The sequence below is a fragment of the Euprymna scolopes genome, chromosome 39, assembly GCF_053919585.1.
Source record: "Euprymna scolopes isolate OS-2025 chromosome 39, ASM5391958v1, whole genome shotgun sequence".
NCBI classification, from domain to species: domain Eukaryota; kingdom Metazoa; phylum Mollusca; class Cephalopoda; order Sepiida; family Sepiolidae; genus Euprymna; species Euprymna scolopes.
Genome location: NC_136520.1, coordinates 61419933 through 61432913, shown reverse-complemented (window position 1 = coordinate 61432913; position 12981 = coordinate 61419933). Strand labels below are relative to the sequence as shown.

The 12981-nt window shown below is 31.1% G+C and overlaps 1 protein-coding gene across 1 annotated transcript in view; it reads left to right on the top strand.

Moving 5' to 3' along the window:
- Window positions 1-2139: 2139 nt before the first annotated feature.
- Window positions 2140-12981, top strand: part of LOC145263951 (bursicon-like) — a 12230-nt gene continuing 1388 nt past the window's right edge. The window contains exon 1 of the mRNA XM_080121021.1: window positions 2140-2436. The gene's annotated coding sequence lies outside the window, so the exon portion shown is untranslated. The remainder of the gene's footprint in view (window positions 2437-12981) is intronic.

The window sequence follows — 12981 nt, the reverse complement described above, 5'->3', positions numbered from 1 at the left end:
TTTGGGCTGAAATCAAATTGAAAAGTTTGATCCATGTCCAAGTAAGCTACATCTAAAATTTCAAGTGTTTAGACCTAAAATTGGCGGATGAGTTTAGTAGACTTTTCCAAGGTCAAATCGTTGAACTTTAACCCTTTGATAACCAAATTTCTATCCGAAAACCGATTAAAATTTTTTTTCCCCAAACCTCAATACTCCTTTATGTCAAATCTCGAGTCTGTAGACTCGCTATATTCTGTAACTCCCTTACTTTTGTCTCATTTTTTACCTTGAGCCTGCAGACGATGTTCTTCAGTCGTCCATGCACTGCAGGAACGCCAATAAATTGTTTAATCTGAGACAGTATGTTACTTGGATATGGATCAAACTTTTTAATTTGATTTGAGCCCCAAACAACAAATGTTAAGGGATCAAAATTGTGGTCAAAGTTGAAAAAAATTCGACCTCTGCGGTCTCTACCAAATTACTCAGCCAAATTCCATTGTTTTTTTATTTTAGAATTAAGGGACTGTTTTTCTACGGCATAAGAGATCCAGTTAAGCTTCGTTAGGGATGTGTTTTATGCTGCAAGTCTTTGGAGAGTAATATTAACTATTTTTATTGTTGCCTTGGTAGTTCTCGTGGTTTGGACTTTTGGCAGCTGAGTTCTTTCTTCCAGTCTCATCCCCTGGACCTCCTCAATAGTCTTACATTATTCTTCTTCCAGGGCCAACTGTTTATCATTCATTTTCGGCAATTCCTGAGGCGGTGGTTCAAGTGGCAGTACTCTATTGATATTTAATTGTTTCCCCACGAGAGCAAAATTTGACACAAGGTCGTTTTAAATGTGGGAGGAAAACCAGCTCCCCCAAAAGGGACATTCTGGAAGTAGACAAAAATATAAATTGCTTTATTATAGAAGTTGACCAAGGACAAATTAACTTGACTTTAACATCAGAACAGATACTACACTCTGAAAACAATATTTATTTCTGAAAAATACAAAAAATAAATTAAGCACTAGCTCATTCAAAGTGTTGAAAAAGGGGTCTCTATGATCATTCTTGTCACTGTACCATATATAAGTCGTAGCACTCCTTCTGGAGCCAAGCCGGGTCTCTTTGGACTTGTGGGTTGGCGCCGAGTTCTGCTGCCACACCCAGGGTCAGCCAGCAGCCACCTGATTGCACCAGGGGATCATCACACTCTTCAACATATTTAGATACTTTAACTTGGTGTCGACCTTCAAGCCGACTTCGGAGATGTGAGGTGGCATGATGTGGCCCTCGCTTGAAACCACACCAAAGACGATACATTACTGTGACCGGAAACTTCGTTGAGCTGTGTCCTCAAGCATTGAACTGTCCGGTTTTGCATTTTGAGGATGCTGGCAATAGTCGTGTTGTCATTACTTGGCTCGGTAGAGAGCATGAGCTTAACAGTGGCGCATCTCCGATCTCGCCCGTAGAACATTGTATCACTCTCAGACTTGATAGAAGGTTCTTATCGGACTTGGGATTTGTACACAACTGGCCAATTAGTAAATGGTCTGCAAAAAAACAAACAAACAGAAAACCGATTTTACTCAAATGGAAATGGAGTCATGTCGTCTTTTCTAGAGCGACAATTTTATCGTTGTATATTACTGTAAAAGTAGAATGGTTAAATGGATGATTTTGTATTGCTTTAGTGTTTGTTTTAATTTCCTTTGCTGTTTATGGTAATTGTCGCGTTTCTTCCGGATCATGCCTGTTAATCTCTGTAAAATCACTTCAGTATAATCCCGTTAATGTTTTTGACGCCGCCAAGTTATTAGATCTAATAACAAAAGAAAGAAAATGGACGAAAATCACAGATCACATGATCAGAGAGATTTATTTTTGGAGCAGATAACCACCTAAAATCTAAAATCTTATTCTTATTGTTGCTTTTCCATGTTGGTATTTAATCATTTATTTTATGCATATATTTATTAAATTACCTACTTTTCGTTTTTTTGTTTTTTTTTTGTTGCTTTTTGCAAAGAAAGGAATGAAAAAAAAATATGCATTCATAATAAAGCACAAAATCCCAAACTCGTTTTTTTTTAAATTTTTATTTTTATTTTGTCTGAATCTCTTTTAGTCCCGCCCGTTTCTTAATATACGTTGGTTAGATAACAATGTCCTTTTAACAGTGGAAGGCGAACGATATAATTCCAGCCGATCTTCACTGGCAATTAGAAATATTGTCTGCTGGAAGACACAAATAACCACAAATAAAGGCCGCGCAAGTGACAAAGAATAAAATAATTATCCGTGTATTAAAAAAGAAAAAAAAGAGAAATAAACGAAAACTTTCTCTTTTAATAATAAAAAAAAGTGAAATTTAAAATTTGGTAACTGATTATTCCAGAAAATATTCGATTGAAAATAAATCGATACAGAAAAATATATCGAAGGAAAGACAGCATCTAAAGTAAGTTTGGATTTTGTCATCAATTTAAAAAAAAAAATTTGCTTAATTATAATTTTTGCATGAAGCTTATTTTTTATTTATTAACCGCTCTCTCTCTCTCTCCCTCTCTGTCTGTCTGTCTGTCTGTCTGTCTGTCTCTCTCTCTCTCTCTCTCTCTCTCTCTCTCTATATATATATATATATATCGCTCCTCCCTCTCTATCTCTCTATACACACACACATACAAGCACATACACACACACACACACACATATATATATATATATAAAGACAATCATTTTAGATCGTGTATATATATATATATATATATATATATATATATATATTATATACACGATCTAAAATGATTGTTTGTTTATATAGTCAACTAAGAGGCGATGTTCGGTGTAAAAATACGGATAAATATATTTTAATTAATGCAAATTTGTTTTTATTATTATAGAACCAATTTATATATATATATATATATATATATATATATACTTATATATACATATATATATATAAATACATATATATACATATATGTACACACACATATATATATATATATACATATATATGCATATAAAGATATGCACATACATACATATATATATGTGTGTATATATATATATATATATATATATATATATATATATATATATATATATATATATACTTCAGAATAAAGTAATGCAATACATCTACTGGTATGGAAATCAAGTGATTATCGATCTTACAAAATATTATTGCCTGCAATATTTTATAAAGACAATCCCAGCAAAATAAAATTGCTCAATATTCCAGATAGATCAAATAGATCAAAATTTAGTTATTTAAATTTTATGACATGCAATGGTTAAATTTCAAATCTAGAAATTTTTATTATATGTAAGACAAAGAATACATTTAAATTGGCATAACTTATATGAATTCTTTCTTACATATGATAAAAATTTCTAGATTTGAAATTTTACAATATTTTATGTCATAAAATTTAAATTACTAAATTTATATATATATATATATATATATATATATATATATATATATATATATATATATATATATATATATACTAATACGACATAATCGGATTGACGCAACGTTGAGCCTGGTTAGTACCAGATGGGTAATCATTTGGGAATTCCATGCACTGCATGTGCTCTCCGCTTATCTCCGCATGTCTTTCCATTCGTCCTATACAGGCATTTAACTTGCCACTGGTATTTAACAATGTCGACTCAGGAGAGGGGTGATTGGAGATTGCGCACAAAAATTTTCCGGGCAGGCACCCCTTTGTGGTTATCCATAGTCTGTCAAAAACTGAAAGAGCCCCCTTTATATATATATATATATATAACTATATATATATATATATATATATATATATATATATATATATATATATATATATATATATATATATATATATACAGTGATGATCATATTTATTGGCACGGTAAAATAAAAGTTAAATTTTGTCTAATAAATTCTAAAAAAGGGATTAAATTAAAGAAAATAACAAAGTATATTATGTATTTTTAACTGGCCTTTCCGATGCAGCAATCGGATTTTAGAAAAAATAAATAACAAAGGAACAACAAACATAATTGCAACAAACCCTTGTTCAAAATTATTGGCACGATTTATTTAATAATCAATTGTATAGCCTTTGGCCTTGATTACCTTCCTCGGTCGCTTTTCATAGTTTACAACCAAGTTGTTGCACTCTTCAGTAGTAATTTTAGCCCACTCTTCCTGACAATAATCCTCCAATTGAATAAGATTCTTAGGCTTCCTTTGCATTACCCTCAATTTTAATGTTCTCCATAAATTTTCAATTGGATTAAGGTCTGGGCTTTGTGATGGCCACTCCAAAACATTAATATGATTGTCCTCAAGCCATTTCTTAGTCAGTTTAGCCGAATGCTTTGGGTCATTATCTTGCATGGGAGTAGGCATATATATATATATATATATATATATATATATATATATATATATATATATATATATATATATATATATGGTGATAATTATGATTCCAATGTGATAGAATAGCAAAAACAATTTATTTTTATATTCATCAACGTTTTGTCTTTATCTAAAGACCTTCTCAAGAAAAAAGATTTTTGAAGAGAAGGATTTTATTGAAAAAAATCTTGGGAAAGTCTTGAAACAAATATGAAACGTTGATGAATAAAATAATAACTTTGTCTTTCCTTTTCCACTTCTCTCTATGTCTTTCTTTCTCTCTCTGTCTGCATATTTCTCCCTCTCTCTGTCTTTCTCTCTCGCTCTCCTCATTCTCTCTCTGCCTCTCTCTCTCTCGCTTCTCTCTCTCTCTCTCTCTCTCTCTCTATATATATATATATATATATATATATATATATACATGCGCACTGAAATATTAACGTTATTATTTCGAAGTTATTATTTAACATGGGAAGAGTGGGGTTTAAAATAACTTATACATAATACAGAAATGAACGATGTAAACAAAAAAGCAGACAGTATTAACAATTGTTTATTTGGATAATTTAAAAGCGAAAAAAAAAACAATAAAAGAACAATTGGGACGCTGAAATATTAACGTTATTGTTTCGAAATTATTATTTAACATGGGAAGAGTGGGGTTTAAAATAACTTAAACGCAATACAGAAATGAACGATGTAAAAAAAAGCAGACAGTATTAACAATTGTTTATTTGGATAATTTAAACGCGACAAAAACAAAAAACAAAAGAACAATTAGGACGCTGAAATATTAACGTTATTATTCCGAAATTATTATTTAACATGGGAAGAGTGGGGTTTAAAATAACTTAAACGTAATACAGAAATGAATGATGTAAAAAAAAAGCAGATATATCAAAATTTGAATTTAACTATAATAACTATTATGGTATGTGTTCAGTGCACATTTACATATAAGTATGGCCAACCACTTATAATTCAGTAACTATGATTTTTTTTTTCAAAAATAATCAATTATAATAAATAGAACGACTCGTAGAAATCTATCTATATTCTTTTTTCATTTTAATATACTTTCATAGAAATTTTTCTGTTATGTCAAAAAAAAAAAAAAACTATTTTCTTTACGTCACAAGTGTCGTGCTCATACATGAATTCCATAGCTAATATAACATACTGACCCAACGGGTCACGGGTAGTCCAGTAGGTATTTATTTACTTCCCCACGTAAGCAAAATGTGACACAAGGTCGGCTTTATGTGAGGTGAAGGGGGAGGGAGGGGAAGAGGATGGTACAAATAGGGTTGCCCCTACATGTACCAATAACCAATTGCCACAAGGGCAATGGTCACAAAGTGCAACATCTGCCGGAACAGATGCTACACTTTGCTCCTAGTCACGGGTAGTCTAGTATATATATATATATATATATATATATATATATATATATATATATATATATATGTGTGTGTGTGTGTGTGTGTATGTGTGTGTGTGTGTGCGTGTGTGCATGTATAAATTAGCAGGGTGACCCGACGTTGCTCGAGATTGAATGATGCTCAACGAATGTTTCACACTTTCATATTTTTATTGTAATCAAAATCAGTAAAATCGCTCATTTTTCCATCAAATCGATTGATTTCCTGCTCGAATTTGGGTCTCTCATAGCGAGGAAGCTTCACATATCTACCCGCAGTGACTTCATGTGAAATTTCATTAAAAACTCGACCCAGCCTTTTTCGAGTCCATAGGGAACGAATTCGCATAAACACAGACAAAACCGTATATATACCCATTCTTAAACTCACCCGGACCAACTCAATATAGCTCATTTATATAGGCCATTTAAAAATAGTTTCCAATAAATTAATAATCTAATATATAAAAAGCTATGTCTGTCTGTCTGTCTTCGTATTTTCAAACTCTATCTCTCCGAAACTGAAAGTAGCAGAGCGAGGCTAGGGGACTCAAATGATCGTATTTTTTACGGACCGTTATTTTATGGGTTTTAATCGGTTAAAATAGTTTTTAAGGTGTCAAAATGGGTCACAATTGAAAAAAAATTGTTATACATTTTGTGCATTCATTTTAATTTATTTTTAATTTTAAATTTTTAATCAGTTCATATGCGTGTCACTTTGATACAGTGTAACGTCACCAGCTTTGAATGGTACAGTTTTGCTTTCGGTTTCGATTCTAGATGATGGCACCCAAATACGTTTTTCATTTTTACTTTTGGTATCATACTAGTCTACCCGTAGGCCATTAAAGAATAAGATGTTCAAAATAAAAAGTGATTTTGAGATTATATTGTCTTGAGAAAACATTTTTTAAGTGATGAGTGAAAAAAAATAAAACACAGGAAGCCTTCAGAGCACTACTGCAAGCACTAATTAAAAATAGCTACTACTAAAAGCACTACTAAAACCAAGTTTCTACCGCCCCCCCCCATAAAGAGAAAATATTTTTAAGTAAGGCCTAAAAAAAATCGTTAGAATCCATAGGAGCGTTACTAAAAGCAGTAAATAAGGTTATAAATACGGTTATTGTTATATATTGTATCTTTATATTAAAATCAGTTTTTTTGTTAACTCAACGAGGTTAAATTACATTTATTTGTAAGGAAAACACGTTAAAATAAGTTAAAACAAACAAACAAAAAAATTGTTAACTTTGTGTATGCTTTGAATAGCAGTAGTGGCTTTTAATATCGAACCTAAGACAGATAGGCCATGAAATTGGTAAGCAGACGAAATTTTTGAAGCCGGGGATCATAAACCGGATAGACGGTTTAAACGCCCAAGCAAGCAAGCAAGCAAGCTGATCTCAGTTTTATAATTATATATGTTATATACGAAATCTTGACAAATTAAAATATCATATTCAAGCGTATTGCCCCTCTCTTAGTGTAATTTATAAAATTCACTACGTCTGCCTGTCTGTCTGTCTTCTTGTTCGTCTCCATATTTTCAAACTGTGTCTCTTCCGAAACCAAAAGTCGCAGAGCGTTGCTAAGGGCCTTAAATGGTTAGATTTTTTATGGACCGTTCTTTATGAGTTTTAGCCGGTTAAAATAGTTTTTTTAAGATGTAAAATATTGGGTCAAAATTGAAAAAAAATCGTTATACATTTTGTACATTCATCTTAGTTTATTTTTAACTAGCGGGAAAGCGGCGCACGGCTTTGCCCGGTCGTAAAATACGCTTAAATATGATATTTTAATTTGTCCAGATTTCGTATATATTATTATTAGGGCTATGACAACAGCATATTCTTTTCATTGTTTTGACTCTCGAGTATATATCCGACACAATTAGACACAATTAATCAACCGAGGATCACATCATCTTACATAAAAACATATAAGATATCAATGGATATATATTTGAGAATCAAAACAAGGAAAATAATATGCTGTTGTCATAGCACTAATTATTATAGAGTCTTGATTTAAAAAAAAAAAAAGTATTTTGGGTGCTATCAACTGGAATCGAAATCGAAAGCCAAACTGCAGCATTCAAAGCTGGCGAAGAACGTCTATACATTATTTACGATTACAGGCAAAATTAAGGAAGGAGAAGATGACACTGAAACTCTACCATAAATCAGAAAGAAAGTAAAAATAACGACAAAAAAAAGAGAAAATTTAAAGCTATTACATTGCAATATATTAAAGTTAATATATTACTGTATATTACGCTTATACTAGTCTTCTTCGTCGTCTTCTTCTTCTTCTTCTTCTTCTTCTTCTTATTATTATTATTATTATTATTATTCCATGTATATGTATATATGATATATATGTGTATGCATATATATCATATATATATATATATATATATATATATATATATATATATATATATATATATATATATCTGTGTGTGTGTGTTGTTTTTTTACATGAAGGTCACCACTTATCAAGACCCGGAGGCCACTCAGGGATAAAGATTATTGCGTGTACAGTAATCAATGTGACAGTATTGTAGATTTGATAGAGTGTCTTACTTAAGAGGGCGGTTTGTCAGCAATTTGTTTATGTTGGACTTGAAGACATCCAAGTTGTAGCGCGCGTGTGTGTGTGTGTGTGTGTGTGTGTGTGTGTGTGTGTGTGTGTGTGTGTGTGTGTGTGTACGATAAATTTCCAGACTTTTTTCTTACGGACACGTTTATTGATAGTACACACATGAAAATCTAGTCCCTCTTCGAAGCAATCTTCTCCGGCTGCAATGTTCAACAATGTCTGGAAGGCCAAATGGAAGTCCTCTTGTGTTAGCGTGTCAATGACCCTCGTCACAGCCTCTTTCATCTCTTCAATTGTCTCATAACGACAGCCTCTAAGGTTTTCCTTGAGCTTAGGAAATGACGAAAAAAAGAGGGCGAGGAACTGTCTTGATACTTATCTCGGTAAAATAGTCCGTTATAAAAATGAAGTTGTGGACTGGTGTATTCGCGAAAATTTTCTGCATCTGCAGTTCCTCGCCAATAGTTGTGTGTACAGTTCCCACACCGATATCAAACTGTGCACTTATTGATGCTAAAGACACATGATGGTCTTTATCCATGAAATTATTTATTTGGCCAATCAACTCACAGTATTGTATCTGTTCTGTTCTCATTCAGTGAAGAAGAAATCCTTTATGGATGGGACAATTTTTATTTTTGCTTCTATCCAGAGTGTCCCTTTTGGTTAGCTGGATTTTTCCCACATTAAAAACCGACGTTGTGTCTAACTCTGTCCTCGTGGGGAGGTAAGTAAATAGGAACTCTAGTATTTTGACTTATTTACTTACTTCTCCCACACATCTCATCATCCCTCACAGACCTCCTGCCTTCCTTGAATCTTCCATGCCACTCAAAAACTGATGCTCGATTCATGCAAGATAGTCTTCAGCATTCCATACGTTTCTGTGGCATTTTGTTCCAAGTTTAAAACAGAATTTTATTGCAAATCGTTCTTTTAAAGTGTCCTCTCGTCCAGATTGTATTTTGAAATTCACCAGCTGTGATGATCAGGCTTTAGTAGGGTGTATTGTAATTATTTCTGTAGCTGTTCATTTGAACCTGAAATCATAAAAATTGGTCAGTCATAAGATGCATAACAACAACATAGTGAATTTTCAAGAGTCTACGCCAAAGAAATGCCTGTACTAAAATGTCAGAAAACCCATTGAAGGCATCTCGCATATATATATATATATATATATATATATATATATATATATATATATATATATATGTGTGTGTGTGTGTATATATATATACATATATATATATATATATATAGTTATCCACATACAGTACTATTTTGCTGTATCACAGCTCATCAGTGCGGCTAGACAGACAACTACCTCAAGCCAGGATCGAAACCCGACCGCCCGTACGACAGTCAATGCTTCGAACAATTACGCTAATAAACAGCTGCGGGTAGTGAATTAACGATGTCTTGATATCGTCTGAAATACCTAAGCTCGATTTGATTACACAAAGAGCATCGCCTAATACACCAATGGTATATCGTGTATCACTTCCCAATATGCTCAACTCAAGATAAGAGCATTATATATATATATATATATATATATATATATATATATATATATATATATATATATATATATATAACGGATATGAACGGATAAAACGGTAATAAAAAATAAAACGCATATTTGCTCTGCAATAGTATTGAGCACCCTCTTCAGGTTTTACTAATTACCATTTTTACACTATATATATATATATATATATACTAGCAAGCAGCCCGGCATTGCCCGGTCGTAAAATACACTTAAATATGCTATTTTAATTAATGCAGATTTCGTATTTATAATTATATTATATTATATTACACCTAATATATAGTAATGATATAAAAAGTTAAAAAAAAAATGATACGTGCGCCACCGCCGAGAATCGAAACCGAAACATGTAGTTAACGATGTACTTTTTCCTTTTACGTTAATGACTGATATATGAATACATGTTCGCTGCAAGGCTAAAAATTTAAGCATGAACCAGTAGCTATTACGTTATCCATGCATATTCGTAATGCCGTCGTTCGACATTCACCTGGCAAATTTCATTTTTTTAAATTTCACACTTTTGCACGAATTTTCCCCAGCTAAAACCCAAATATAAAGTTTCGCATGGGTTTGAATATCATATATATTAACTTTCATGTCTGTAAACCAAAAAGTGGCAGAGGAGTTTTGTAGGCCAAATTTTTTAAACAAAAATATAGACGCATACATAAATATACATAGACAGAGATGTTTACTATAACCTTTTTATTAGGCAAGTATAAATTATGTAGAATATCTGCATGAATATAATTACACGTAATAGTTAATTAAAGATGATCATCCCAAAAGGAAACCAGTAAAAACTAACTGCGAACTAATTAAAATGAATGTTTAAAAGAATATGCAAATTAGCTTGATCTTTTGCTGATGAATGTAATTCCATGACTCATATATAACAAAGTTGTATTTTCTGTTTAAATAAATAAGAAAAAGGGTTTTTATATGAATATCCATACACAAAAATCCCAAATTTATAGGAGTATATATATATATATATATATATATAGAGAGAGAGAGAGAGAAAGAGAGAGAGAAAGGGGCCACTTAAAATAGTCCGATTCCTTAATCAGTTTTTTTCTTTTAGATTTAAAAGCCCACTTAAAAGTATTCCGATCTCTCTAATCTTTCTCTTACCGACCAACTGACACCACTAGACAAAATGCAATTATTTTTCTAACAAGATGGTGCTACAGGCCACACGTCTCACAGATCATTGACACGAGTTCATTGCACGTTTACGGAAGAGACAACAATAAGCAAAGGTTATGGCCACCATGTTCCCCGGACTGTTGATCACGTGATTTTTATCTTTGGGTGACTTTACAACCAAAAGTTTATGCAAATAATCCTCACAATCTAGACCAACTAAAGGAGAACATTACCACCTCTATCAGGAGAATCACCAGAGAAGATATACAGGCAGTATCTGCAAATTTTTTTAAACGTTCCCAAAAATAGACAGATGTCAAGGGGGAGTACCTCCAACATCTTTTATAACACTACAGGTAATTTAAACAATAAAAAAAAATGTTCCTCCTCTCTACTACAATTTCTGGGCTACTTTTAAGTTGGCCACGATATATATATATATATATATATATATATATATATATATATATATATATATATATATATATATATATAAATGTAATTTTTGGTTCGTTCATTATCAATAAACCCATATTTCTACATTACCAATTTAATTGAAATTTTCAGACAGACTTTCCTTAGAGTCAAGGAATGTTTTTATGTTATTAAAATAAATTAATATATCAAATTATAAAAATATTAAATAGATTAAAAAATATTTTTCGAAGTCGTTTCTGCGGGACTATTCGGTTTTTACTTCCGGTAGTTATTTCAATATATCCACCACGATTTGATGACTCTAAATTCCCCTATTTTTTTTAATTTAAATTCATTTCCCATTTTTTTTAAATTTAAAACAACGTGCATTTTGAGTTGAAACATAAAAGTCAAAGAACCTTAACAAAACCATCGTTGTCGTAAAAACAAAATTAGGAGCACACGTTTTTTTGTTTTTTTTAAACAGTTGTTTCTATATGAGAAAATATGAACTTTATTTATTATTTAAAGCATACATTTTTAGATAAAAGTACAGTTTTTAATTTCGAAGAAAATTCACGGTATATATGCATTTTGGTAACGAGCTAAAATATCTTTTTTTTATTTTCATTTGTTTTTTTTTTAGCCATTCTTACCATCAAGAGGGGAGAATATTTTGTAACTATTCTGTGCTTTGAACTAACAATTTATTATTAAAAATAACAATTTATTATTTACAATTTATTATTACAAAAAAAGATATCGTGAAATTATATAAAAAAGATATTGTGAAAGTTGAATTTAACTTGAAAAAAAAAACAAAAAAAAACAACGCGATTAAGGTTTGATTAAGATTGGATTGTTTTGTTTTTGCTTTTTTACCGTAAGAAAACTTTTTTTAACAAAATTGAAAGTACACTTTTTTTCTTTTTTTTACAGAAGTTTTTAATTAATTTAATAAATTAGTAATTAATTTGCTTATCAAGTAAATATTTTCCTTTTTATTTTAATTTTTTCAGATACATCTGCCTTACTTAAAAATGCTAGGTTTATTTATGGTGTCTTTTACATATATTAAAAAAAACCCACCCAATATTTTTGCTGATGAGGAGACTTTGTTTTAAAAAATACTATATGTCAAAATTATTTGCCGTTGCTTAATGTCTATCACAATAAAAACATTATTTTCCAAAACGATCGTACAAATTATTGCCTTTCTTGTTCCTTCTTATGAAACAGATTTTTAATTTTTAATTCTAATTTGAATTTTAAATTGTCAATAAGATTACTATATATATATATATATATATATATATATATACGTGTGTGTGTGAATATTTCTGTGTGCTAGAACGTTTTCATACTAAATTCTACACAATTATTCAGAATGTAGAAACTATGCATAAATAGAATTAAGCGTAACAGTGTAAAGAAA